Here is a 24134-nt window from a genome sequence, read left to right on the forward strand (position 1 = left end):
ACGATGGAGAATAGCGCAAGGAGGGCTGGAGTGGAAGGAGTGGACTAATAGCCCAATGACCTGTCATATCGAACCAAAATGTCTCATTATATTTTTCAGTCTGAATTCTGCCCTAAGAAATAAAAACATTGAATATATGAGGACGATGCTCACAAGTCCCACTTTTTTATTTCTAAGCTTAAATATCCCCAGCGTCCTCTACCACCTTCGATGCGACAGGGTTCAGACTCCTCGTTCTCCTGGTCATTTTCCGCAGGTCACGTCGCAATTTTTCAGTGTTCTCCTCAAAACGCGTTACCTAGAATTGAACCCGGTATTCAAGATATGGTCTGAGCTGGGCTGAGTAGAATAGGACTATTTAATTACTTTATCTGTACAGGAGATTTTCAATAATGTGTTATACTGTTTGGAGTTCAACAACAACCACAGCAAAACCCCAACTATTTCCCAACAAGTAGAGGGGTCGAGCCGGGCCTCTCTGCTTCTGCGGGGGGTTTTGGAGAACCACAGTGTGAGGCTCGCATTTAATGCTTTTGACTTTTTTCTTGTTTCTGTCTCCCCCGGTTGGCAGTTTCTTCCGTCCGTCACAATTCTTTTGGGCATCGATTTGTATTCCTACTTTCTAGTTATCTCTTCCAACTCTTTTTTCATAAGCAAACTTAATGCCTTTTTGGTTTTTATTCCTTAATAAATGGAACATGATGCTTTGGAGTCAGACAGAGCTGGATTTGAATCCTGACTCCTTCCTCTACCTGCTGTGTGATCCTAAGCATACTAATTATTTTATTATCATTTTTTTTAATACTGGTTATTTTGAAACCCAGTCTCGTACCTGAAAACTTCCTCCAGGCTGTCATTAACCTATTATTCAGCGTTCTTTGAGTATCAACTCCAAATCCACCAGATTAAGTAGCTATCATTCAGCCTGTCTTTCTGCATTTTCTTCTCTAGGGCATCATAGAAGCACCGAAGTGAATCCCAGCGTTGTTGGGCCTGTGGCCCTTTCCTTGTCTGTCAGTTTAGTGATCCACTGGGAAGAGAAATAAAGCAGAATAGCATCAACTCTTCTTTCGGGGCCATACTTGGGGAAAAGCAAAGTGGAAAAAATTCATCATCTCTCTCACTCTTTCTCTTTTGTGTTTTCTGTTCCCTGCTCATTGTCCTCTTTTCCAGGCAGTTGAGTTTCCTTTTGTTAGGTCTTTTAAATAGGCTGCTGCCACCTTACCTGCCACGCCCCATTCTCCCTCCACCCGCTTGATGGAGTGAGACCCTGGAGTGAAGACTCTTGTCTGCTGAAGCTTCTGATGAACGCTTTCTGAGAGTCGTTTGCCCGTTCAGATCCACTAGCTCCCAGATCCACTCGAGACTCTCCTGTCGTCATTCCTGACCTTTGGCAATCTCTCCTTAACCTGTCTGCCTAAAGTGACCTCAGAATATCACATACCCCATGCCATGTGCTTTAGTAAATAGCTTCTCATTATTCCCTGAGCATCCCATCTGCATCTTTGCCTCTGAACTGGTCCTCTTTCCACCATCTAACTCAAACCGTGGTGCACAGTTGTGCAGGTTGTTCACCGCACAAGGGCCCCTGGCCGAGATTGCAGTGGGGGTGAAAGTCCATCTGGTGTTCTTCTCATCAAGCTGTGATCCTATAATGGGGTTGCACTTTCCTAACTTAAACAAAGGCACCTGGTCTGATTTCAACTGCTCCTTCCAGGCCTGTGCTCTTGATCTCTTTTATTCTTCTGGCGGACTCTATGTACCTACCCCTTGCTTGGTGCTGCATCCATGTCGAGTGAGGTGGGCCAGGACGTGGGCTTTTGGAGTCAGGCTTCCAGAGTTCAAATCCTGGTTCTCTCACTAGCTATCTGGGGAACACCAAGCAAGTTATTTAATCCTCTAGGCCTCAAGTTCCTTATCTTTAAAACAGGAGTAATAATAGTGCCTGCTTCATAGTACCGATAGCTAACAACAATTGAGACGCGTCGTGGCTCTCAGGAAGCATGAATGAGAAAGTGTATACCTCACTGAGGAGGGTGGCGAGAGAAAACACAGATTGCCCAGTTCAAATGGAATTCAAACAGCAATTCATTTTCTAGTATATTTCAAATGTTTGCGTTCTTCATAGAAATTTCAAAATGTTAAGAATAATGGCAAGGAATCATTTAATCTTTTCACCCTCTCGTCTCGGGTCTCCCTGCTGATCCTTCACTTCACAGAATGGCCATCGCACAATATCTCATGCATGGAAACTGGGAAGTGCGTTAATCTGAGGTCTTGGGATGAAGTCTGTACGTGTTCCCCTGAAGGTTGTGGTCTGCACGAGGAACATATATTTTCTTATCTATATATAATTCTAGCCACAAAATGTCCTACTTCCTACTTTCTCTGTTTTGTGTGTGTGTGTGCGTGTTATTGGAATAGTTTGTGTTTTGATAAATAGACTTTATATATTGAAATTTCTGTTTTTGAAAATGATTTTTTTTTTTTTTGTAATCCATACTTGTGATAAAGCAGGAATCCTTTAAGCCCTCTTACTTATTCAGATATCCCTCTTGTGATTATTCTGGCATTTCACATCATTATTCTCAATTTCACTACCTGCTTTCTCATATCTACGACTTGTCAAATTTTTCCATACTTGGCATTTGCACCACAGTAAAAAAAACTTCTAGGTACCAGCCCCAGTAAACTATTAGTCCCATCAGGTGGTTACCAGATTGACATTTACTTGTATCGCCATGTATCTAGTCCCAATGACAAATAATCCTCGAATCGGTCGCTGATACCTCATCCTTTCTTTATATGATTTGTGCCTTCCTAGAGCCTCGTCTCTTCCTGGAACCATTGTAGAGGAAGTTACTAAACCACCGACAGTACCAAAGGTGGTTCTGTTCTTTTCATGATTTTCTCTTTTTTTATAGTCTTGCAGTGCAAATCCTCCATCACTGACTCCTTGCCCAGATTCTTTTCTCTCTCCCTCTCTCCTAACTCTGTCTGTATGGCCAAGCGGTGGCGATCTCTCCTTGGGCTACTTACTCTTTGGATTTTCTGCTGCTTGGCCCCCCTGGGCTGTCACGCTCCTTATCTCTCTCAGTATCTCCCATGCTTCATGCATTTGCTTGACCAACATTTCGTGGGCCCCGCTTTGTGCCGAGCACTGTGTTCAGCATGGAGATCCCATCCTAGACCTCAACTGGTTCACAGTCTTGTAGGAAAGACAGACAAATCAACTGAACAAGTAAGATCAGTGCGATAATAGAGCCAAACCTCAAGTGGTTGAGAGGCCCAAAGGAGTGGTTCCTAATCCAGCCTGGGATAGGCATAGGTGTAGGAGGAACCAGGGGAAGCTTCTCAAATGAGGTGACAGATAAACGGAGTCTGGTGCACAAGGAGGGGGCATGTACATTACAGACAGAGAGAATGGCACATGCAGATAGGAACTGGGGACCCCAACTGGTTTGTTATGGCTATTGTGGACCAGCAGGAGATGGGGAGTGGTGATTTGGGTTGGGGGCAGGCCATGGAGGGCCTTGCATAACATGCCAAGGACTTTGGACTTTATCCCAAAGATGATGGAGAATCACCAAAAGTTTGATAACATTTGCATTAGAAAATATGGAATCTGCTGGCAATATGAAGGATTAAAAGGCAGGTGAACTGGAGATGGAAAAGCTATTGTAGTAGTCTTGGCTAGAAATGATGAGGGGCTGCAATATGATGGTGAGAGACTGTGTCCTTTCTCTCGATACTGGACCTTGGCACATGCTTTTATCTCCATAGTAAGTGCTTTCCACATATCATCTCATTTAATGCTTGCAAGAACCTGAAGAGTAAGAACAATTTTTATATTCATCCGACAGATGAGGAAACTGAGGTTCAAAGTGCTGAAATACATGCTCAGTTTCACATACACCAAGAAATGGTGGATCTAGGATCCACATTCGACCTGTGCACCTAACTAATACTGTCCCTGGTCTTGAGAGAATCACTGTGACATTTTGGCCAACTGGGAGTGGCTACAAGTCAAAGAAATCGAGAGTAGCACTATCCAGCAGAAATATAATGCAAGCCACACACGTAATTTTAAATATTCTAGTAGCACATTAAAAAGCAAAAGGAAATCATTGCTATTATTTTGAATTTTTATTAAGAGTTTACTTGAGCCAAACTGATGATATATGCTGGGGAGCAAGGTCTCAAATGCTCCCAAAAAGAAATTATTTTTAATAATTTGTTTTATTTAGCCCAATATATCCAAAATATTATAATTTCAACATGAAATCAATGTAAAATCTTATTAAAATATACATTCTTTTTTCTGAACTAAGTCTGATATAAATATATTTTATACTTTTGGCACATGTCAGTTGGGACCAGCTTTACCTAAAGTACTTAATAGCACATGTGGCTAGCTGCTACCATATTGGGCAGCATGGGTCTAGAATGGCTCTTATATTTCTGCTGTGGGCAATATGGTAGATGGCAATAACATTTTGGAGGTAAGGGAATGGAAGAAGAGAAGATAAATTGGAAGGAATTTGAAATGCAAAACATCTAGGTAGAGATTTCCAGTCAGGGGTGGTATGTAGGTGTGGATCTCAGCAAAAAAATCTGAGTAGGCATATAAATTTGGGAGCTAGTCTCATGCAGATGGTTGTTAAAACACTAAGTAAGAAGGAACCCATGTGGGGGGATTGTGTAGAAGGACTGAGCCTTTGGAAACGGCAGGAAGTGATGGATGCCTTATGAAGGTGAAGGAACTCATTCGTAGCAGCAGGCAAGGCATGAGGCATCTTTCCTTGCTTGGGAAAGAAGGAAGACAAGGTGAATGTCTTCAGAAGGAAAGTTTGTATCAGTAAAGCAGGTAGGGAGATGCAGAGATGGGTCTTCTAATTTGACGTTGGCAGGGATTCTCTTGGCTCATTTTATTACTTTCTTCTCTTCTATAGAAAAATGAGCCATAGCTTTCATATCTGACTGCACACAAAGTCGATACGTGAAAAGGGGATGGAGAGGTAAACAAAATATAAATGTGTCCATCCAGGGACGAAAACCAAGATGAGCACTCATTTGTCCTAATTCCCACCCCAAATATGTTCTCTCCCCCACCCTCAACTCTCTCTCTCTCATTACACTTTTTATTTTGAAATAATTATAAACCCACAGGAAATTGCAAAAATAAAAATAGTACGGAGAATTCCCCTATACTCTTTATCCTGCTGCCGCTAATGGTCACATCTTATCACACCATAGTCCAGTATCAAAACCAGGAAACCGACATGGTACAATACTATTAACTGGACTTCTATCTTCTCTTTTGCCATTTCTTAGCAAGAAGTACCCTGAGTAAAAAGAATGAAAATCATGTAAGATGTAATGTCGAATCAGGTCAAGAGCTTTGTGTGTGTTCAAGAGGTTTTATCCCCTCAGCTAAATGACATGAATCAAATACAACATTATATGCCATCTAAATGCTCAGGCCAAAAATTCCTTCTTACAGCCATATGTAATTTGTGCCATCATTATGCAGTTAGACCAGGCTCTTTACTGTCTGTTTGGCTTTATCTCATTATGGAGAATAGCAAAGAAGAACAGACAGTTCCTTTGTTCCCATCAGCTTTTATAACAAAGAACGTGTGACTCAGTAGAGAGAAGCCAGGGGCCCAGATTGCAGTGCCGTACAACCCAGGTCTCGCTGACTGCAGAACTCGAGCTGAGTTTATATGACATTGCTCTATCCCTTGGTCGGTGACTATTTCGTGTCCCCATTTCACAGCAGAAAATCGATGGATTAGGAGGGAGTTAACACTCACATTAGTGACTTCTTCCAATTTTCAGGCAGGGAGGATTTCAGAGGGGCCCACAGCACCCAACGCAGAAGGCTACTCAATAAATGGCAGGACTTTACTCCAACCAGCTCACAAGCAAACAGACCCAGAGGAGACAGGGCCCATTTCTCAAACAGTGAAAGAATAGATTTCTCTTTGCTATAAGGATACAAAAACCAGTGAGAGAAAATTAAGCCAGCTTGAAGGGAACAGTGGCCGTCCATCAGCCAAGGTTCCGCCAAGACAAATAACCCATTTATTAACAGAGTGAGAGAGCTCCCCTGTATTTTCACTGTAAGTGGTAATTTGTTAATGGGTAAACATGGAATGACTTCCTTTCTCCCTCAGAGATAAATGAGCTCTAGTTCTCAAAAAACAATATATTGCAAAGAGGTAGAAGACAGAAAAAAAGGTGTTTTGTCCATTACGATCCAAAAAGCAAAGGAAATACATATTTCTGGTAGCTGGGTGAAGAGTTTGGCCTTGACAATATCTATCCGAGCAGCTGAAGAAGAAAACATTTAGCAGGAACAAGCCGAATAAGAACGGTCAGATGTCTCTAGGCTGAGTGACCTCAACCAATGACATTTCTCCCTTATTTATTTTGTGCATCTATGCCTTCCCTTACATCACATTATATCTGTGCTACCAGTAATAAAATAGTTTTTGTCGAAGTCGAGAAGACAGCCTGAGAGCCATTTGCAGTGGCGAAGACAAATTGAAGGGAACGGGCCCCAGGGAAGGTGGTCATAGCGGATGGAAAGCGTCTTCCGCCCTCAAAAGGCCAAACAAACAGCAGCATGCCCACGAGGAGGGCTGAGGAAAATAGCTCAAGTCAACTCAGCTCTGTAACCGCTGTTATCTAATAGTCAAGGGCAAGAGGGAAAAAGTCACATGTTTGGTAGACTGGCCCTATATTGACCGGAGTTGAAATTCAGCCGTGAGACCAGATTTGCCATTGACCTCTCCCGTAGCTTTGCGATTCGGCCATTTGTTTGAGGATAGAGAGAAGCGGCCTGCACTTTGAAATCTGTGCAGATGCTTTAACAGACCCCACTCTCCAGTCAGACGAGAACGCCACCAGATGGGACTTAGACGCCCTCCTTTTTTTAGCCGTTGAAATGTGAGAAATTCCTCCCATATCTAGTCCACTGAAGGGGACTATTTTTATCAGGGTCTTTCAACCCCAGCTCTGAGATACATCACAGATATTCCCACGAAAGTTCCATAAGTTCATAATGAGATAAACCCCATGCCAGGCACACTTGCACGCCCAGGCAGGCAGAGAGGGTGACAAGTCCGGTCATGGCACTATTCTGTGCGATAACTTTGAACTACAGGTAAAGCTAAGTAGGGGTGGCATGGTCGGCAGGGCAGGATTAAAACGTGATCAACATGGCATCTGGTTTCTCTTCTCTACTGAGCTTTTGCGGAAGCAGAACATGGGGGAAAAAAAGGGGGGGGGAAGGAAGAAGCTAGGAGGAAAAATAAGGGGATACGGGGCCCCTTCTTGCAGAAACAATTCTAGTCCCGAATTCTCAGCCGTGCATTCTGCCTCACAAAGCCAGTGACCATTTTTTACTGAGCACCCGGTGAGGCACACGCCGAGCTTGATCCAGGCTGGAGCTGGGCAAGGGGCGGCAGCTTCTGTCTCAATCTTTCTGCCACCTTCCTTCCCCATTTTAATCACCATAAATATATTTATACTCACTTGATATGTCAGCCAGACAATGCTCCCCTAATTGGCAGTGATCAGGGTTCCCGAATTGCTTGGGTGAACCTGCTGTCTCTCTATCAGGCAAAGCAATAAGGGGCCAGTAATGCCGTCCTCGTTAACAATTTCCAGTGGAATAAAAAGCAGTCCCCTGACTCCTGCATGGCAATGAATTTTCCTAACGGCTCCTAAAGCCAACCCTTGAGGAACTCCGACTTTCACGAATTTGCCCAGCATAGAATGCTTTTATACGTCTTCCCCACCCCCGGCTGGAGAGCACAGAAAAAAAACCATAGCCACTTCCTTCTGCTGGAGGTTCTTTTGTTCTTTTGCACTTTTTTTTTCTTTTTTCTTTTAGAGGGCTTATGGACCTAACTGTCATTTTTGGTTCTTGGGTCTTTGTGAATTTCAGGGACATCTGGCGCAGTTTACAGCGTTTGCTAGCTCCGGTATGTGTAGTTATGTACGAAGTCTCCACTGCATGTGCATGTTAACACTCTACGTGCATAATTCATGCATGCATAATTTGGAGCTTGAGTGCATTGGTATATTTTGACATTTAAGTGTGACTACCGTGGTGCTGATTATAAGGAATTGTTCAGTAAATATTTCTGAAATGAACGAATGCACCAAGAAGGCAAGTTCATCAGATATTTAAATGCCTAGTATGTGCCATGCACTGGGCTAGATTCGACGTGTTTAATCATGCACACCCACAGTCCCGCCCTCAGGGAGCTCACAGTGAAGGGCGGGTGGCAGGCCCATCAACAGGACATCATGGAGACGTGGTGCTAGAATTCTGCGCAGGGCAGCATGGGAGCTCCAAGGAGGGGGAGCTCAGTCCATCAAGGGGAAGGGTTGAGGCCAGGGGGCATTTTCTGAAGGTAGTGAGGCCTTAAAGGGTTCCAGCCAAAGAGGACAGCACGATCAATGGCAGGACATGAGAAACAACAGGGTGTGAGCAGAGAACCAGAAGCCAGAGGGTGTTTTGAGAAAGCATGGAGGCCGCGAGTTGGCAGAAATGAAGTGGGGGCTCAGGCAGGAACTGGATCTGGGGGTAGGGGCGCTAAGAGGAAGGAGTAAAGCAAAAGAGCTTCAACTCTCTCTGTTAGGGTCAAAAACTCTTCTGGATTCCACCAGAATTTGTACACACACACTTCAAAGCAGAATTTGGAGCAGCTTTGGATGCACTGCTGGGGTGCCTCAAGGAGGGCTGGTGGCGCTCTGGATCTGTCACTCATGAGCTGTGAGAACTGAGCAAGGCCCGGCTTCTGCATGGGTGAGCTGTGGAGGTGGACTCCGCGGGCTCTAAGTCTCTTCCCAGCTTTTATACTGTAAGTTGCCTGGATTCTCTGAGGTCTGTGTATGGACCATTCCTGGGCCTGTTCCATGTGCAAACCATGGGGCTCTAAAAAGAATGAGGTGACTTCTAAGCAGCACACACCACAGTATCACTGTCTTACAGTGAGGGGACAGTAGGCACACAGAGCATGGTCTGATAGAAATCTCTCAGAAGTATTCACAGAAATGTACCAAATGACAGAGATATCCTACTGTTCTCAGCCTAGGTCAGGGTCTCATCATCCCAATTCTGAAAAACTCGAATTAAATTTATCACACAGATACCAGATCGATTTAGTTTCTGTAAAGCATTTTTTTACCTCACATCCTTCTCATGAACTCCCGATGATTCTACTTGACTTATAGAATCGAGCCCCAAGTCCTTAGGGAAGCACTCTTGGTCATCTCCCGTCTTTCCCCTACCTTACCTGCCACAGCCTCTGCCTCAGCCAGGTGGGGCTCCTCACAATGGTGTCCGTGAATATTCCCATTGCTCTACCTGTTTTCACTCCAGATCCCCCAGTAAAGGTCCAGCTACATTTCAAGTCCATTTCCTCCAGGAATGTTGTCTGGTTGCCCCGTCCTCTTCCGAACCCTGTGTGGCACTTACTGTGTGGCACGTTCATTGGTGACGATTAAGTTCACTTTGTGGTTTGTGTCTCATCTTCCCAGCTAATCTGTAAGTCCCACAGGATAGGAACCAAGCCTCACCCTCTTGGTAATACAGCACGGTGTTCTGCTCCTGCTAAAGATTCGCTGATGATGCGTTTCCTACATTGTAGCCTCTATGAAACTATTGAGTAAAATTCATGGGAAGTGTGATTATTAACATTGTTATCATACGGCTGTGGCCTGACATTCTTTTTTCCTCTTCTTGGAGAAAAAGAAACTTTGGAGAAAATGGTTTGGTGCGACCATTTTGGAGTAATGAGATTATGAAACATTTCTCCCACGATTCATAAACAGTATTTTATAAGTGTTATTTTGGAGCTTAAAGTTCATCCAGGAATGAGCTATTTCACAGATCAAAACGGAGCATACGTGCAACCCACCAGGAGGAATAATCACTCTGCTAAGTTTAAATGAGAAAATGAGTGAGCACTCCAGCTTGAAAGTAGAAACGGTTTAATGTCACCTGACTAAAGAGGAACATGAGTGACTGACTTAATTTCTGTCCCCCAATGCTCAGCTTTTATTGTCTATGATCCGTAGAGCAACACATGGGATTTTTCATGAAGGCGGAACTGGCATTAAATCAATAAGGAAAATCACCATTTCTTTACTGATCCAAAAGCATTTAAGGAAGCTGAGCTCTGCCAATATGTGCAACTGTGCAGAATTCGTAACTGGGCAGTCGAAACCACCATCGAAACTGGCAGCTGTGATTTTCCCAGAAGTAGAGCTTCAGGAAGAAAAATAGCTTTTCAACTTCAGTTTCATTTTTGCAAATTGGATTTGTTTATAAAAACCTGTTTTCAGTCCAAGTTTTGTTTTTCCCTTTCTTTTCTCATTAGTATATAAAAAAAAATTATTAGTATAAAAAAAAGTATTAGTATACAAAAAAATTTTTTTTTTTTTTCAGCCACACGGAAATTCATTCTTTTTCTCAACAAATATTAACTGATCACCTATCATGAGTCGAACACCATTTTAGGTGCTAGGGATGGAGATGTGAACAAAAGGGGCAAATCCCCTGACCTCATGGAACTTGCCTTCAGGTGGGGGAGGTGACTAATAAAGAAGAGAACAAACAAGTAGGTCTCAGCTATGTCAGGTATAGATAACTGAAATAATGCTCACATCTTAATGTATTTGGAAAATTAATTTCCAGAAAAGTAAAAATTAAGACTTTTACATGAATATTCTCTTAGCTCATATATGTTACACATGTTAAGCAGTATTTTCAAAAGAATAACTAGTAAGGAATACATACTGCTCTTCTCATGTGACATTGACCTTCCCTACTGACTTTCAATAGGACGTATGTTTTTGAGGAGCCTTTCTAGGAGAAGGATTTGTACCAACTTGTGTTCGCTCCATTATGGCACTACAGGGCACCATGGCGCTCACTGTGGCCCACGGAGGAAAGCTGGAATTCCTTCTGGACTTTTCCTGCTCTTTACCTCCTCTTTCCCAAATGTGGCACCTCTCTCTATGGCTCTATAAACCTTATCTTTTAAGTATACTTTAAATTGACTGCCTTCTTTCCATCACCCTCTCCTTGGCATGTAGGTTTTATAATCTCTCTCCATGAGCCCAGCATCCTACGTCTCCTCCCTGGTTCTGGGCTCGAATGCCTCCAGTCTCCCCTGTTCATTGCTCGCAGAGTGATTTGTAAAACACACCCTCCCCTGTCTCCCACACCTGCAGGGTGGAGCCCAAACCTCTTGGTCTGGTTGCTACAGCTCTGGCCCCAGCTGACCTGGGCAATTTTGCGTGTCTCTGCATCCTTCCTAGATCCTGCACCCTGGAAGGTCCCCTGGCCATGCAACATGCAAATTCCTTCTTCTTTCCTGAATACTCTCCTCCTCCTGTCCCCCGAATCCCTGGCATCCTTTCGTATGGTTCAAAAGTCACCTTCTTTGTGTAGCCTTCCTGGACCCACCAAGTAGAGCTGAATTCACCCTCCCTTCTCCCCCAGGGTTATCCTGGTACCTTCTCACTTCGAGTACAGGATCTAATGGCTGTCATTTGCAATGATTTGTTTACTTCTGTGTCTTCCAGATGTAAGCTCCTCCAAGTAAGGAGTCTTATTTGTAATCTTAAGCATAGCACATTACTGGCACAGAGTAGGCCCTCAATAAATACTCGATGAACGAACGAACGAATGAATGAATGACCAACCTATGGTCTCTTCTGGTTTGGCTTGTGCTGAACTATGAATGTGAGAATTAAGTGAGTATGGAAATATAACAGAATAAAATCAATCAACCAATATGGCAAATAACTCTGCTCTTATGAACAACGGATTTTAAACATTTGAGCTAATGGACTGCAGATGATAAGGAATTTCAAAATCAAACTTTCCTAGACAATATTTCTGCATGTACTAAATCTGGAGATGGTTGAGAAGTTCAAATAGATGATTAAAGCATATAAAACAGAATGATTAAGTAATCTGGATCATTTACTACAAAAAAAGAAACTTGAAGAGGCTTCATAATGGTTTTTAATGAAAGATCATTCTCCAAGGATAGCTAAACATCGTCCCTCTGCACGTCCACAGAAGAAGAAATGAGATTGAAGTGCCACAAAGATTAAAGTTAAAAACAAAGAAGAACTTAATGGCTTCCTAACTTAGATATGTGAGCCCACGTCTAGTTACTGTTGGAAATAACATATGTCGAGGGCTTGTTCTAAAGGCTTTGCCATTTAGGTCACTGAATCGTCACAACAAACTCACGTTTTAATTCTATTATTCCCATTTCACAGGGTGATTACGTAACGTACCTGAGTTGCACAGCTGGAAAACGGTAGAGCTAAAATGTCAGCCCGGGCTGTCTGGCTCCCGAGCTTTTGCTGTTTCCTACTCTGCTCACTGCCTTTGAGGCTGACATAGATGCCAGACCTCTGTGTGAAGAAGTGGGGCCTAAAGCCAGACTCGCAACAGCAAAATGTTCATGTGACTACTTTATAGTTAAACAAGGAAATCCTCGAAAACATTAAATGTCCTACATTGCGAGGACGACTGTTTCATGGGCCACACTACATGTGTGTGCATGTGGGCGTGCGTGCGTGCATGTGTGTGTGTGTGTGTGTGTGTGGGTGTGGGTGTGTGTGCAGAGACGTTAAAGCCCCATTTTTCTTTATTCTGCTGAGTTGGCCGACCAGCTGTTGTCTTTCTTACCAGACAGTAGTTGGTCTGTTTTGTTTTCGGCAGTCCGTAGACATGGTTTAAGCCTCCACATGTGTGCGTATATTAATAAGACATGACAGAAATCGAGTCAGATTTAGCTATCACGATTTTACCTTCAGATGGAATTTACTCTTGGGGCTGGAAAGCCATCATTTTCTTCCCTGTTATTTTTTCCAAGGCGACCTTGTTTAGCCTGCCTCGGGGACATAAGCGGTGGGGTCACTGTCAGCACAGAACAGGGGCAGGCAGCTTGCTGAGCAACTCGAATGCGTATGCAAAAAGAAGTCAGAGCACATCTGATCCTCAGAATAGAGCATGATCAAGCTCCGAACTGTGCTCGGGTTACAGGAGGCCTGGAGGCTGGTCCGGGAGAACCAGGGTGGCCCAACAGGAGCCCTGTGAAAAGGCTATGAATGAGTCACTAAACTTTTCAGGTTGACTGAGATGACTTCTGTTGATTTTCTTCGAATTTAGATATGTTATCAGTGTTCACACATTGGACATGACAGGAAAAGACGAGCGAACATTTTCTTGATAGCGCCTGGCCTTCGGCTGGGTCGTGATAAGATTTGGGGTAAGAGATGACTCTGTAAGAATGCGGTGGTCAGCATGTGTGGTGTGTGTCCCAACGTGTTAGGGGCCTCACAGGGGCACAACTTAGTGTCCTGCGCTGGGGGCAACTCCGTGTGATAGCAAAAGTGTTTTCTGACATTATACACAAGTTGGCCTGGGTGGATATTTACTATTTTAAGGCGTTCAGAGGCCCTGCTACTTTGTCACACTCTGAGTTCATCGTCTGAGAAAAGCACTTGCTTTTTGACATCGGGTCTCCCACGATAACCAGACAAACGGCTGGTGCCTCGGTTAAGTGTTTGGGTTCTTGCAGCTCACTTACCTCTCTGGCCTTAGTTTTCTTCATCTTTAAAATGAACATAACAATGGAACCTACCTCACCTTGGGGAGGGGTAAATAGATTAATACACATCAAGTGCTTGGAGCAGTTCCTGGTCTAGAGTTAGCACTAAATTCGTATTTATATTACTGCATACATTTTTGATATACAACTTCACCTCTGGAAGAGGATTGGCTCCAGCATTTGCACAAAATAGGCGGTTGGGAAATATTGGTTAAATGTTGAAGGAACTAGAAGAATGGATTTAGAGGAATATATATATAAAATACATATATATATATATATATACACACACACACACATATGTCATATATATGTGTATATATATGTACACACACACACACACACACACACACACACATAGTAACCTGTTCTGATTTCTCAGTAACCTGACTGGCAAAACTGGATGTTAGATCTAATTGAGAAATATTTCCAGATAAGTGTAGTATTCTGCAATCAAACGCCTCCGCAGAAAAGAAAGGAACCGAGATGCCAGTTTTGCGTGATGACCACGAAGGGAATGGCACGAAGAGCTGAGCTGGGGAATGTCATACTTGAGGAACAGTTAGCAGGTCTGTGACTCTAAGTCAAATAAAAAGAAGTATCTAATATAATCAAAAACTTTGAAACAACAAAATGTTATTTTCGAGTCTACGAAAATAAATATGAAAAACAGGAGTCAAATTCCTAACTTGTATCTACCTTCTATTGATTGTCTAATAATGACAGCTTCGACTTGAAATGAGTCATTTAATTTAAAAAATAGAAAACGAGCAATATAATGTTTTAGGAGCTGGTATAGCATGACGAGAGTATCTTAATATTAGGTTTGAATCATACGAAATTGCCACTTCTTTTGGTAAAAAAAATTTTCAGACATTGTCAATTTCATATGGCTCCAGTTGATATATCTAAGCTAATTGACACTTAATCAAAACACTTACATTACCTTGCCCTTTATTGCCTTTTAACTATGACTATCAAACTAAATTAGCCAATTTTATTTGTCTTAGCCTCTTTTGCCTCTCAGAGTTTGTGCACAGTAGGTGCTAAACAAATGTTTTGTTAATTGAGTAGTGTTTTCTGTTATCTTGTCTAAAAAATTAGGCCTACATTTTGTTACACTATCTAATGCTGAGATTGCCCTTAAAATACAATTAGCAAAGTGTTAGTTTTGTTTCATGTTTCATGATTTAGATAAATCCTTTCTGTTCTTTGTTTGGGCAGCGTTGGGAAGCTAATTAATACATTCTTAACATACTGTAGAGGCAAACAAGACTCTGCTTGCACACACAGCCATGACGAGAATAAATTCAGGTCAGAAATGTTTTTGCAATTAAGGAGAAATGTTATTATAATAATGAGAAATTATTGTTTATATGACATCTCTGCACATTAAATCACATTACAGACTTATAAATGAGGTGAATGACAAAATCGGATAAGTCTCCCAAAGGTTCCAATCGTTTAGAGACTGGGGCATCCAGAGTGCTCTGGAATGAACTAGAAATGGTAACCTTTGGAATCCCAGAAATGAGGAGCTTCATTATTTTTCTTATGAGGTTTCATAACAGTTGGGATTTGTCCCAGACTTAGGTACATACTGAAATAACTGAGCAGGCAGCGTGAAATAGTTTTCAATTCAGATATAAAGAGTTCTTTCTACGGTAGGAGTGATGGAGAACGTTCAAGGAGGAGCGTGAATAACCCGTGAGTTATTGCACCTCCCGGGCCTCAGTTTTCCCATGCTTTTTAAAAACTACCTCCATAGAATATTCATTCTCTATAACATCTGTTGCAAGGATAAATGGGATTATGTCTTAAAGTGCTCTGCATTTCCTGTGGGAAAAAGCTAGAGCTCTAAACTGTATTATTTTGGTTTTGGTTGACCCGGAGCTGTGACAGCAGCCACATCGTATAAGCTGAGTTCTGAGAAAACAGTTGCTTTCATTTTTCAAACAGAAGAACCACAACCCTCTCTGTGTTTGGACCTCATACAAATCAAATGTATGAGCAAGAGAGGGCTCACAAAATCATTAATTTTAACTTTTCCTACAGATGCCATGGATTTTTCTTAGAGAGTCTTTTTTCTTTTTCAGTGTGGAGCATGCTCAGTTCTGCTCGATTTGTGCTGTCTAATGAGATCCTGGCCCAAGGTGATGTGTGCTCCTACAATAATGTCTTCATGCTAATTACGTTTTAGAATAGTTAGGGCAAGAATAGTTCCAAACATACTTGAGATAATGACTAGTCGTATATCCAGAAGGTCAACAGTTCAATCAAAGAGAGAAAAAAAAATTAACATATCTTAAGAAAGAGTTCAAGTGGTTTTGTACAAGAGCTCTCATTTAAGTCTACAAGAATACTTAAAATACTGATAGAGCTAGGTAATTCTATATTTCCCTTTTTAACTCACTAAAAGCCTCTGATTTCAGGGTGTAATGTCTGAGAACAAGAAGCATCTGGCAGGTGAAGGGGAGAAAGTGTGTCGTAAGGGAAGTTGGCTGGAGTTTGAGGTTAGGGTCTGTGCCAGGACTGCATGGCACAGAGTTCGAGAGAGGGGAGGCTGGGCCGCTGCTGGAAGAGCAGAGGCGATGCTAGAGAGTTTGGCATCGGATGAGGGCTCTGGGCCAATCTTCTATTATAGTAACAACACAGCTTTAATCCATGACAACAATAAAACCCTCGCATAATTCTGTATCAAATTGCTATAAACAAAGTTACGATCTGCTCTCATCAATGCAGTTTCTATAACAGTGTCTGATTTTTCCCCCCGCCCCAACTTCTCATTTTTCTATGATTTCTCACAAGCACAAAAGAGTGGCAATTGGAAACTATACCCATTGCTTTCTGTTTTCAATGACTGAAGTTATCTTTTGTTTAGAAGTGCGTGGTATTTTAAAAATATTTATCGAGTGCTTATTATGTACTTAGCAATAGTCATATGGCTCATCAGTTCAGAGATGGTACCTAAAAAATAGATAAAGTATTAAAATAATAAAACGGCACAAGGACTTTTTAAAAATGTGCTACAAGATGGTACTTTTCATCCTCCAAAACACCCACATCATGCATGAGGAGTTCTTTTCAATAAAGGTGCAATGTAACTCGGCATTGTGTGAAACACAGTCTGAGAACTAATAATTTCAAGGTGTACCATATTCAGTAGATAAAATACAACTAAGCTGGGAAGCAGAGAATGACTTTTGTAATTTAAACTACAGAGAAACTTGTAGGCTGAAAATCAAGTTACAGTGGAAGTTAACTCATTAACTCTTAAATAAGATGGGGTCTTTTCATGTTCGTTTTTAAATAGAAAGCATTTAAATGTACTGAAAAGTACAGAGAAAAAGAAATAGAAGCCTCCATGTACCCACCACTCAGAGGGTTTTTATGAGTCTATTTAACAGACCCTGTTCCATTTCAGAGGGATGCAAAAGTTGTTCATGCAAGAACATGTTCATATCTGAGACCAGCCCCTGGGAATAAAACCTTTTTGTCGGGCATTTTTTGGTCCATGGAGTTCTTTTCTCTGTCCTCTGGCCACTCTGCTTTGAGCTGCTGCCCATGGAGGAAGGGGAGGGCCTGGCAGATGCCCTCAGCAGGTCACAGTCGATTCAGGGAGATCAATACCCACATAAATAATTCCACCATAAGGCTGACATGAGCGCTGGGGAGAAAGAGATGAATTCTGCCTGGGTTAAGAGCTGGGGAGAGGGGGTAGGTTTGGGGCTAGCCCTTGAAGGTTGGCTGGGACTTTGGAAGGTGACTATGTGGGAGATGGGGGAGCTCAAGCAAGAGTGAAGGCCTCATTCCAGACTGGTGAGCAGACACGTCCTTGGACAGAGCGTATGTTCTCAATGAAATGGGCTTGCTTTGACTGGAAGAAATGTTGATGACCTCTAGCTTATCGATGGAGGGGTCACTGCCTCAAATTCTCTAACTTTCTTTTCGACTGTGCTACAGAATCTTACTGAATTTTTATATATCACCCGGCTGATTTTTAAACCCTAAAATCATATAATACAGTAATAACTGCCTTTCGGAGAGCATGTTATAGTTTACAAATGGCTTTTTTATGCACATTATTACATTCGATCCATATAATAGCTCTGTGACACCACAGACTCATTTCCACAAGCTATTTCCTTTGAAAGTAACTACTAGTTATGGAAACTACTCGCTATAGACATCAGAACAATTTCCACTAGCAGCCTTATTGTGTTTTAAGTGCTAGCCAGGATAAAGTTAGCAATTCAGGAGAAGGGAAAGGAGAGGTCCCGAGATAGACAGACACTGGGAGTCCTGGGAAGATGAGTTGTATCTTTGGAGATGGAGAGTGATGCAGAAGAGACAGTGTATATAGCAGGAAGCAGAGGATGGAAAGAATGGAGGGTGGTGGTCCACGACTGGGCGGGCGGTGGTACTTAGCACAGCGCTGAGCACACAGCAAGCCCACAGCCAACACCTGTGTAACCACAAGTGGGGTTGGGTGTATCTCTTGAGCAGTGGCATGTGAAATACAATTCGGAGGGTGGTTCCACGACTGGGCGGGCGGTGGTACTTAGCACAGCGCTGAGCACACAGCAAGCCCACAGCCAACACCTGTGTAACCACAAGTGGGGTTGGGTGTATCTCTTGAGCAGTGGCATGTGAAATACAATTCGAAAATCTAAAATGGTGGCTTTTAGAACAGAGTATGGAGTTAAAAAAATTTTTTTTTTTATAACGCTGAGAAGCGGAGGAGTGGTTCTAGCTCAAGGAAGGGGAGGAATGCTCATCTCGTTTTGCACATCTGCACTCTCTCTCGTTCTGAAACATCCCCATCTATTGTAACTTTGATAAGCTATTTTCAAAGCACATACTGAAGTGGGGCACTTTTGCAAGTACTTTATAGAAGCAAAAACAACTGGCACACCATGATGGTTGTAATCTAGACAGAATAAATCTTACTGACGTTGGATGCATCAACATGTCCATTTAGGCTGCTGCAAATCAGTCTACTTTTCTACTTAGAGACATGACGTGAAACGGAATTAATCCAGTTGCAGCAAAGTAAGTGAATTCTGTTGAATAAATCCCTTTCCACGAAAAAGAACTTGGTTTTGCAGTTCATTTGAAACAAAACCCGCATGGCAGAATAATGCTTCCTCTGGAACTGAGCAAATGCATTTATCCCAGCTTTATTTATAGCCAAATTCGCATCAGAGCTATTCTATATGATAGTGTACTCCATTTTCCTTATATGAGGACCGTGGTGAAAATAATTGCAGGACAACCAAAATGTTACAATGGAACTTAGCCTAAGGACTCTTGCTCCGACTGGGCTATGAACTCGGCAAAGAATGCCAAGTTCTTGGAGAGAGAGGAGAGAGATTAATAAAAATCACCCAAACCATACATACCATTGTATAGTTTCCCTTCTTTGCTTTCCAGTATGTATTGAATAAATATATTTGGGTGGTTATTATCATAAGACAAGACTTGGAGGGGGCACAGAGAATAACAAAGGGATTAAGAGGTTGGGCAGAGACTCAAGGTGACATATGCTAATGGAATTGAGATTCTTCAGCCTAGAGGAGAGAAGCCTGGGTCTGGCAGCTGTGGCGGTAGTTTGTGCTATTTCCCGTTACTGAATGTCCGAAAGCACACTGCATGTGGGGTCGGTGAGAGAAGGGCTGCTCACATGCAGTGAGGGGGTTTAGGGTTAGGAAGGTGGCAGAAATTTTGGCTTAGGGGGATTATAAGGCATCAACACAGGTCCTTAAGAAATCTTTCTCTGGAAATTTTAGATTTGAAGAGCAGATAATCTTTCCGAAATGATTTAGGTGACTTGCAGTAGAGAAATAACCTGGAGGGCCTCTCAAGTTCTATTCTAGTTCTTATCCTGTGATTTTTTGGTGGCCAGTGTCAGGACCCAGACTGCTTCTTGCCCTTCTGTCTCCATAACGGGAAGCACTTGACCCCTTCCTGCAAATGAACCGCACTGCGGGCTCAACACCAAGACTTTTCTCGGTTGGGAAGGTTTTAAAGAGCTCACTCTAGCTGAGAACTCAGCTAGCTCTGTGCCAGGTCACCGCCTGCTGCTGGCCTGGCTCTGAGGTGTCCCAATTCTAGCAAGCGGGGCTCTGCCTCGCTTCTAAATCCACGTCTAACTGGATTTACTGAAATCCACCGTGTACTCCTAGGCTAACACCTGAAATCCTTTCTCGTTTTCCAGGGCTAACATGATTTTTAGATCATACCTAGAATCCACTCTAGGACTGAAACTTTTCGTTTCTCCAGCCCACACCTCCCCCTAGCTCATGTCCAGTCTCTGAACCGTGTTACCTAAAGCTGACTGTCTTCGTGCACAAAGCACCGGTTACTATCTGTCCTAGATGTCTCCTGTCACCTGTGGCCGGATTCTCCACTGCCTTCCCCCCAAACCCCTACCATCATCACTCAGGCCACTGCCTGTCTATTTGTTCCCTGTCTGCCCAAATCATGATATGCCACGTGGCTTAATTTTCTTATGGCTTTTTGTAACGCATGTTTGCACACCTGAATCTTTCTCTACAAACCACGTACCTCTATAACAGGGCCTCTCAGCCTCAAAAAGGCATAAATGCATCTCCTATTGACATTTTGGGCTGGTCGTTTTTGTCGTGGGGACCGACCTGTGCATTGTTGCGTCCTTAGCAGCTTCACTGGCCTCCGCCCACCAGATGACAGTAACACCCCCTCGCCTCAAATTGTGACAACCAAAAATGTCTTCAGGCACTGAAAAATATCCCTGGCAGGGGGAGGGTGTCAAAATCCTCTCCTGTCGAGAAGCCCTGCTCCACAAGAACCCAGAACGGGAAGAGTATTTTAAAGCCAGTTATATATACTTTGAGAAATAGCTGGATGTATATAGAATATTTAAATCTGGTAAAATTTTAACTAGCAACTCTAAATTCTTAATAAGCACCAAATGGAATTATGTAAGTTTTATATTATGACACGAGGTAGTTGGGTAAAGTGGGGTGAAATCCCTTCACCCAAGGTCAGCTCTCCGATTTTATTGTGCATAAGAATTACCAGGGGAATCTTTTTAAAGTTCAGATTCTGATTTAGTAGGTTTGAGGCAGAGTTTGAGGTTCTCATTGCTAACAGGCTCCCAGGTGCTGTCAACACTACTGGTCCTCGGGTCCCACGTGGAGTAGCAAGGCCCTAGTTCAAAATCACTGAGGACGGGTGGGGGTGGGGGTTGAATCTTAATGATTACAAGGTCCTGAAAGCAATATTAAAATTTACATTAAAATGGCAGATTAGAAGAATGTGGATGTTCCCTGCACCTTTCTATAATGAAGGCAACTGCTCACAGGGATATGCTTTGCAATGTGTCATTTCTATTAGCTTGAGCTTTTAAATTATATGAATTACCCATGAGTTCTCTGCTTTCACCAGGAATGAAAACCTATGAACTGCTAAGCTAGTCTGGCAAGACTTGTGAAGGTTTCTAAAAGTCTGATGGAAACCTAAAATTCAAAGTCCTCGTAGTCCTTGTTTTACTCATGGAAGAGGCTCGAGTGTGAGGGTGGGATTGGGGAAGGGAAATGGAGAATCTCCTTAAAAGGGGCCTTTCAGTGAAACAGAGACACCTTTACGGTGTTTACTCAAATTAGAAATAATCGTGTGCCAGAATTATACTGACATCACATGACGTTTCTACAACCCCAAATCAGATAACTCAGTTATAACTTTAAAACAGTTGCAAAAAAATGAATATTATTTACCGTAACATATCGTGATAAGGATAATCAAATCTTCCAAAAGCCTCTGAGAGCTTAGAATAAAATGTTTTTCCTCTCATATATACCACCTCTGAGTAGCTTCTACTTAGAGTTTTACAGATATCTGACTCACTGTTGCATATCCTTGGGAAGAAAGTGGCCACATATATTTGCTCCTATTTTATTGTTAGGAAGAGTGAGGCTCACTAGTTTGTCTAAAGATGCAGATTTGTGCAGAGTTGCAAACAATTTATTGATAGAAAGGAGATAATCAAGTCCTGAGCCTTTGGAGGCCTCTTCCAGGGACCCAGCAGGAGACTAGCTCTGCCCTCTCATCAGCAAATACATACACATTCGCTCTACACACTCACTCGCTGGGAGGGAGAACTAATAAGCTAGATCTGAAATATTTTGATAGGTCGTTACCAACCAGGTTAAACAGAAAAGGGATACATTTCTCTACATTGAAACCTCTGTGCCTCAGGACAGAATAAGGAAGATCTGGCTTAATAGTAGCGCATGAGAACTCAGGGATTTTAGTTGACCACAATTTCAGGATGCGTCGGCAGTGTGATGTGAATGCCAAAAAGGCTTATGCACTCCTGGGCCATCTTAATAGAAGTATAAGGTATACATCAAGGGAGGCAACTACTCCACGGTGTTCTGCCTTTGTCAGATGACTCCCGGAGAGCTCTGTCCCATTCAAGGCAGCACGATTTAGGAGGGGCCTTAAACCGAAGTCTGTCAGAGGTGAACACTTAAAATTAAGAAAGCATGTAAAACCACGCCGGTAGAGCAGTTAAAAGAACCGAGGATATTTACGCTCGGAAGAGAAGACTTAGAGAGGGGCGCAGCTGGAAGCCAGAGAACAGCTGATCTGGGGAAAGAGCTTGAGGTACATTTTCCAGCGGCACAAGTTTAATTTCTGGATCCCCAAGGAAAAAGAATTCACGAGGGCCTTCTTGACACCGTCGATTGCAAAACCAACAGATCTTCAGTGATAAAGACCCCGTCCGCCCTATGATTTTCTCGAAATGTGCCATTCGTGGATGCGTTTATGCCTTTTTGACTCGCCTTCTCCCTCTGCCTGCAAGTGCCCCTCGCTTCGAAGTCCCGCCTGGAGCCGCTGCCTCTTATCTCCTCATCACGAGTTTTGCACTGCAGTGGCATTTGCTTTTGTTTGTCCCAGTTTCCCTAATAGCTTTTTAGTTCCTTAGGGAAAAGGACCCTATTTTGTTTTTGTTTTTATTACCCTAAATGTTCTCAGTACATCTGGGTACAGTGAATTGGGGACTGAGGGGATGTGAGCTTGATGGGAGCGGGAGGTGAAGTAAATAAAGTCAATGACAGGTAATTTTTTATAGCATCTACATGACGAAGCATCACAGCTTGCTCGCTTGATGATAATCACACCTAATTGACCCTTCGCTTTATAAAATAATATGAGCTGACAACATTGGCTGTGTAATAAATCTTACTCTTCCCTACAGTTTGTATTTTAAAAGTTGTGTATCCATGCTGGAGAAAAACCAAAGTTTACTATCTTTAGAGCTCCATCTTCCTTAATCCAGGATTTGGGAATTTCTCTCCAGCTAGGGGATCCTTTGACTTCACATTTTCTCCTTTTGTTTATCTGGATATTTACAGAGTACCAAGTGTCAAGTTGTAATATCACATAGTGTCGGTTTGTAAAATGACTTAATAGTCTAACAATATTGGTCTAGGAGACAGAAATTCCATAAAACGGGTTTGTTTAAATAAGAAAGCACCATATTATGCATTCTGTAAATGAGGTTTTGAGTATTCATAGTACATCAAAGATATAAAAATGCTTTTGGGGTAACAGCGTATGTCGCTTCCTAAGTCAGAGGAGTGGTTGGCGCACAATGTGTCATCCAGGCTGAGAGTAGAACACAGAACACAGGAGCTAAGTTCATGCTCCGCCACTGTCATTCCCACAGTCTAACGACCTAATGGAGCAAGGTCATGACTTCTCTGTCAGAAATTGGGTCCATCAGCCAGCCTGGAGTTCTTTTAGAAAATTCAAAGAGCAAAACGACTGAGAAATAGGGCCCCCAATTTCCCAGCATCTGCTGATAATCACAAAGAGAGGTTGCCACCTTCCTGGTTTGGGGGTAGCCAGCTTGTCCACGCTAACGGTATTTGGCTTGGATTCGTCCAAAAGCCAAGAGGAGGGTAGGGGGTTTCTGCAATGTGTAGCAGACCCTTGGTTCTGTGGCTCCACTGTTCTGACAATTGATGTTATAAAACCCTCGTTTACTGACATATGGAACATGAGAATCTTCTGCTTGTTTTAGCTTCCCAGAGAGACTCAGAATTAAACTGGGGCTATATTATGGCTTTTGTGTACTTGGCAGCATATGCTATGGACACTTTTTATAAATCTGAAACAAATGTTAATATACAAATTTGTCCTAATTATACTGACCGAAAGATTTTCCAAAGACCTCCCAAAGTCAAAGGCTCAGCTATGTCTTTCTTGTCTCATGGCTTTTGCATTGAGGGCTGAAGTCTCTCTTCTGAGTCTCCAACTTCCATGCTCATTTCCGGGACGTTAAATAACTCTTAATAATGAAAAATCAGGTAGAAGGTTTGGGTCCTTCAAGAGGAATGACCTTTTTAGAAAAATAAGGTCTATCGGCCCAAAATAAGTCCATCAGCATTATTTATTTCCATACTGTACTCTGAAGTACCCAAAGAG

At 42.6% G+C, this 24134-nt stretch overlaps 1 protein-coding gene across 2 annotated transcripts in view; it reads right to left on the bottom strand.

The window, feature by feature from the left end:
- GRAP2 (GRB2 related adaptor protein 2) overlaps positions 1–24134 on the bottom strand; it is a 78576-nt gene that overhangs the window by 48165 nt on the left and 6277 nt on the right. Inside the window, exon 1 of one of the 2 annotated variants that reach the window (XM_006917398.1) lies at positions 7543–7750. The exons of the other annotated variant lie outside the window; for it this stretch is intronic. The gene's annotated coding sequence lies outside the window, so the exon portion shown is untranslated. Of the gene's footprint in view, positions 1–7542; positions 7751–24134 lie in introns of those variants that run through there. 2 annotated transcript variants of the gene reach the window in all.

The sequence above is a fragment of the Pteropus alecto genome, unplaced genomic scaffold, assembly GCF_000325575.1.
Source record: "Pteropus alecto unplaced genomic scaffold, ASM32557v1 scaffold157, whole genome shotgun sequence".
NCBI classification, from domain to species: Eukaryota; Metazoa; Chordata; class Mammalia; order Chiroptera; family Pteropodidae; genus Pteropus; species Pteropus alecto.